This window comes from Maylandia zebra, linkage group LG23, assembly GCF_041146795.1.
Source record: "Maylandia zebra isolate NMK-2024a linkage group LG23, Mzebra_GT3a, whole genome shotgun sequence".
Classification (NCBI taxonomy): domain Eukaryota; kingdom Metazoa; phylum Chordata; class Actinopteri; order Cichliformes; family Cichlidae; genus Maylandia; species Maylandia zebra.
Genome location: NC_135188.1, coordinates 49,151,721 through 49,158,020, shown reverse-complemented (window position 1 = coordinate 49,158,020; position 6,300 = coordinate 49,151,721).

The following is a 6,300-nucleotide window of genomic DNA, read 5'->3' as shown; positions in this document are numbered from 1 at the left end:
AAAAACACCCACATGACGTCATCAGAGAAAGAGAAGACGGGAAAAAGAGACACAGGTTAATAGAGTCTAGTTAATGAGATAAGGGGAAGCACATGCAGACGGAGATCCTCCCCAGGGCATCTCCAGAGGCTGAGCGTACGGCTTCTTAGTCCGAGCCGGAGGTCGGTGCACCAGGGGTCAGCGAACTGTCCACACTTGCCAGGCCTGTGCCACCTGAACCTGCTTTGTCTGACCCTGCACGTCCAGCACGGCCTGCACGTCATGGATCGTTTGCTGTGCTACGTCATTGTCCTCCAGAGCTGCTACGGTGCAGGCCACCTGAGCCGCAACGCCGCTGCCACCAGACCTGTTTCAGGCCACTTGAACTGTTTCTGCAGCATTGCTGCCCGCCGGGTCGGTCACCAGAACAGTTTTTCCGCCACCGCTGAAACCGCAGTGGGCCTGTGGAACTGCTATATGGCCATCGGGGGAGTCGCGGTGGAACCTATGGACTTTTTGAACTCTTGGACTGGAGGTCTTTGTTTGTTTGGGGAGTGGTTTTGAAACTCCACAGCAGACTGTGACAGAAAAATCTCATTGAGATTAACAATCTCATTTCCAAGAGAGACCTGGCATCATGGCAGCAAAAGTAAAAAATACAAGAATTAAAACAAATATAATATCCTGTACAATCACGTGAACAATATACAATAACAGATCATTAAGAGTGACATTAAAAACAATCACACTGACTAAAAGAGTTATTCTCTCAAACCTTTGAGATGGACTTAAACTCCCCCAAGGTAACCATTGGTTTCTTTATTTATTCTTTATTTTTCTTTATTCTTTATTTAGAAGTCAGAATTTAGGAGGGGTTAGGACATGAACAAAGAAAATACATTCTGATATATGACCCTTGGGCATATCTGTGAGAAGGAAGGGTATTATGAAGAATAATGCAACATCACCGCCAACATTGTCTTCATTTCTGACAGTTTCAGTTCCATTATTATATCAAACGTCAAGAATTCACAAGCAAAGGAAGACCACACCATGTTTAAACAAGGGTGCTTTAGTCATCAAAATTATTTTTTAATCAATTAGACATCATTTTTTCACCCCCTAAAGATACATAGTTAAAGCACTGCAACAGTAGCTCGACATCACATGACATTAAACTAAAGCTGTCAACATTTTTTGACCAGGACATGTCCTTCAACGCACATATTACAGTTTTTGCCCGTTGCTTGAACACTATAAACCCATGCTTAGACTAAAGTAACACAACGTGAAGCTGTTGTTACCATACCTCAAACACATGTACCCATACCTTAAACAAAAGCGCTGCTTTGCACCCCAGTACCAATTATGCAACACACCTACTCCCTCATGCAACACACATGGTCCTGCATGCTACACTCTATTTCATACATAAGACACTTTGCTCACAAAATGAAATCTCAGGGTCCCATTCGGAAAACACATGTATCCAAAATACAAAACACATCGGGTAATTGCAACCACTCAAATACACACCTGAAGGCACCTACTTGCAAAACCGAACACCAATTAGCCAACTACAAAAAGCCCCCAGCGTAGCCATTCCAAGAACTTTGCAAGCATGGATGGAGGGAGAGCAAGAGGATATTTACCCCGGTGCCTAGCGGGAGAGGACATTGCTTGCGATGTTGATGAGGTCCTGTGGCCAGACCCCAACAGACGGCGGGATCCATGAGCCCACTTATGCACAATTGTCATGGTTTTTTGTGTTTACAGTATAGTGTTTTTTCTATTGCAGTACTATTGTGTTGTTGTTGTTTTATTTGCTTTACCTGTATTCATGGTACTGCAATGTACAGTATTGAGTAGGTCTATTTGCATTTATGGTTGTTTGGAAATGTGTCCCCTGTAAATGTGCCTTCTGAATAAACAATGGGAATCAAGGACTGCAGTGTTTTATGTACAGCAGACTAGTGTGTTCCCCCTGATCTGTGAGTGTTTGCATATGGTGCAGGTATGTGTCATTTTGGCAACAGAGTTACATTTTGACAAAGGAATGTTAGGTTTTGACAGCAGAGTTTAGGTTTTGGGAGTAGAGTTCCAATTTGGCACAGATGTGAATGGTATATTTCCCAGTGTTGTGTCATGTGTACTTGTGTGTACAGTTTTGGCACAGCGAGCGGGGTTTTGCAAAATGTGTTCAAGCAGTGGGCAAAAACTGTAAACAAATATGTAGGACTGCTTTCTTCCATTTGCGCAACATCTCTAAAATTAGAAATATCCTGTCTCAGAGTGACGCTGAAAAACTAGTTCATGCATTTATTACTTCCAGGCTGGACGACTGTAATTCATTATTATCAGGATGTCCAAAAAACTCCCTGAAAAGCCTTCAGCTAATCCAAAATGCTGCAGCAAGAGTCCTGACAGGGACTAGAAAGAGAGAGCAGATTTCTCCTGTTTTGGCTTCCTGTTAAATCCAGAATTCAAAATCCTGCTCCTCACATACAAGGTCTTAAATAATCAGGCTCCATCTTATCTTAATGACCTTGTAGTACCATATCACCCTATTAGAGCACTTCGCTCTCGCTCTGCAGGCCTACTTGTTGTTCCTAGAGTATTTAAAAGTAGAATGGGAGGCAGAGCCTTCAGTTTTCAGGCCCCTCTTCTGTGGAACCAGCTTCCAGTTTGGATTCAGGAGACAGACACTATCTCTACTTTCAAGATTAGGCTTCAAACTTTCCTTTTTGCTAAAGCATATAGTTAGGGCTGGACCAGGTGGCCCTGAATCCTCCCTTAGTTATGCTGCAATAGGTGTAGGCTGCCGGGGATTCCCATGATGCACTGGGTGTTTCTTCTTCAGTCACTATGTGTTAACAGACCTCTCTGCACTGAATCATATCTGTTATTAACCTCTGTCTCTCTTCCACAGCATGTCTTTATCCTGTCTTCCTTCTCTCACCCCAACCAATCACAGCAGATGGCCCCGCCCCTCCCTGAGCCTGGTTCTGCCGGAGGTTTCTTCCTGTTAAAAGGGAGTTTTTCCTTCCCACTGTTGCCAAAGTGCTGCTCATAGGGGGTCATATGATTGTTGGGTTTTTCTCTGTATCTATGAAGCGCCTTGAGGCTTGTTGTGATTTGGCGCTATATAAATAAAATTGAATTGAATTGAATTGAACAATTTTAATTCCAGCTGCTCTTCATACTTATGTCCCCCAGATGCCACCAAAGAGGACTATGTTGAAAAGCTTCAAGTAATGAACCCTTTTTTAAATACAAGCTTCATTTGACCATCACGAGCTGTAACTTAACAGGGGAGAGTGGACACACCTGGACAACACAGCTGAACAGAATCAGACTGACGAGACCAGGGAAGCAAAACTAAACATAATACACATGAAACGGGAGACTATCAAAATAAAACAGGAAGTAACACACACTGAGACTCAGACGTGAACTTGAGATATGAGAAACTGGGGAGACAAAGGAGAGAACCACAGAGAACAGACAGGCACGGGTACATGACCAGTGGGACTGAAGGACTAACAAAACACACAGATGAGACTAGGACAGAGCAACTACGAATACAAACCCTTTTTTGGTTTTTGCTTCTTCCTCATGTTACAACCCACCCTGGTAGTGGGGTGGGTTTTTAAAAGGAATGTTGGCACACAAGGTTTGTGGCATTGTTTCAGGGTTTTGAATAGGTGCCATTTATTGTAAACAAATGTGGGTATTTTGTGTAAAATCCATTGAGTAACAGGTGCTATAAGTGTTATAAACATACCTGGTCTCCCCTACAATGTTCTGACCCATCTCTAAAATGAACACACTTATGGTCAGTGAATGCACCGTGCTAACTAAGGATGGTAAATTAGCTGCCCTCTCATCTAACACCATCATAGCTGGAAGCCATACTTCTAATGATCAGATCAAGTAGCCATGGTAACTGATTCTGTTGGGTCTAAAGTCAGACCCCGCTGATCCCAGAACTTATTCCCGTGAAAGAAAAACAAGGCAACAGCGATCGATCGTTTCACTTGCAAGGGAGGCCTTGTCGGTATCTCAGCTCATCACAAATGACCTCTCCGACGGCCCCCTCTCGCTCCCTTTTATTGACAACGTTCACACAATAAACAATAGTTTACAACACATACCTTCCCCACATAACCCCCTTTGGTTACAAAAGACAAGGCACTGTGTGTGTGTGTTGTGTGTGTGTGTGTGTGTGTGTCAGACCTCCTGCTGACCAAAGGGTTGTAAACGCAGGAAGCTTACATCAAAAGAAGCACAAGGATGTGTCTGTGATAAAAGACTACAGCCCCCCACCTAGAACCTCGAGGATCTGGGGGGAAGGACAGTGGAGTTTCATCAGAGTTAAAACAATGTACGAATGGTAAACATAAAAATGACAAACATCTAACAATTCACCCTGACAGATTCCTTATAAGCTGTTTTCTACAGCTGTAGATCTTTAAAGCGATTTTATGCTTGATGATATTGGTAATGGCAACACTAGAAAGAAAATATAAGCTAGGTATTACCAAACATCCTGATATTTTTCATTTAATATTTTCAGATGAACATTAGCATTCTGTGTTGAGGCTTATCCTAGCTTTGATCATATGGCTTTTGGAAAGAGAAATAACCGACTTTTTCAGACCTCTATACACATTCACATCACTGAGGATTTATGGTATTCAGGGCACTGACTATGTAATATACAACAGAGCATGTAGCGCTGATGCATAAGTAAGTGCTGTTTTTGCTCATTGTGAAAGCAATTTTGGGCTGCGTTACTGCATTACTGATTTTGGCAAGTCTGTCTTTCACTCTGGGAAAACAAGACTTACGTCTGTTTTGACCCGGTAGATGGCCCCGCCCCTCCCTGAGCCTGGTTCTGCCGGAGGTTTCTTCCTGTTAAAAGGGAGTTTTTCCTTCCCACTGTCACTAAGTGCTTGCTCATGGGGGGTCATATGATTGTTGGGGTTTTCTCTGTATTATTGTAGGGTCGACCTTACAATATAGAGCATTTGTGGTGACTGTTGTTGTGATTTGCTGCTGTATTAATAAAACTGAATTGGAATTTTGACAAATTTACAAAGAAAAAAACTGCCAGTTAAAGAACAGGAGTTTTTCTTTGTTGTGAGCACTTCTCCCCATTTGTGTCTTTAATGTATATTAAATACAATTTTGCCTGAGGTACTGTTGCCTCACAGAAAGAAGGTTTGATTCCACCCTCAGGCCGGGTCTTTCTGTGTGGAGTTTGCATGTTCTCCCTGTGTTTGTGTGGGTTCCCTCCAGTGCTCCGGCTTCCCCCCACAGTCCAAAGACATGCAGTTAGGTTAGGTTGGAAACTCTAAACTGCACATAGGTGTGAATATGAGTCCAAACAGTTTGTGTCTATGTGTTAGCGCTGCGACAGGTTGGCGATCTGTCCAGGGTGTAACCTGCCTCTCACCCCAAGACAGTTGGGATAGGCTCCAGCCCCCGGCAACCCTGAAAAGGATAAGCGACAGAGAATGGATGCTGGTACTGCAACAGTGTAAAGCAATTATCTTATCAAATCATTACAAACAAGGTATAGAGAAAAGAAAATGAGAAAAGCAGAAAGTGTGTCCAAGAGGTAACAGCTGAATATTAGCCTAATGTCCCAGGCCCAGGGTTGTTTTCTCTGAAGCTGAGTGAGTCTCCCTGAGGAGAGCATTACTTAGCATTTTAGACTAAGTCAATGTGAAAATACCCTTTTAAGAGGAGAATGAAACATCCTGATGAAGGCAGAACATTATATTTTTCTTCCATCTCATTCTTTGCTACATCTTTGATTGTAAACGTCGTAGTCTAAAATTAAAAGAAAAAAATACTAAATAATTTACCAATTATCTCCAATCCAAGGTGGCGGCATGTACAGACCCATGCAGAGTAGGGTGACCATATTTTGATTTCCAAATAAGACGACACTTGGCCCATGAAGAACTTTAATGATACTGTTTGCTTAAAGAAAACTTTAACATATTTAAACGATGCCTTCTCTGTGCAGTTAATGAAATAAGTAATAAATAATATGAAATAAAAAATGTCATTTAGGCTTTTACAAGTCAACAAGTGTAAAATAAGGAGGCTGGTCACCCTAATGCAGAGGCACAGAGCTCCCAGCTACTGTGTGCCTTTTTGTGTTTTTTATGTCTTGTTGTGTCTTCCTGGAATGCGCTAATCCCGCTAATCCCTTTTAGTCGTCAGGAACTGATAGACATGATAGACATGAGAGCATGAGGGTGGGAATGGATGTTTGTGTCTGTGTGTGCCTGTATGTCTGTGTCTATA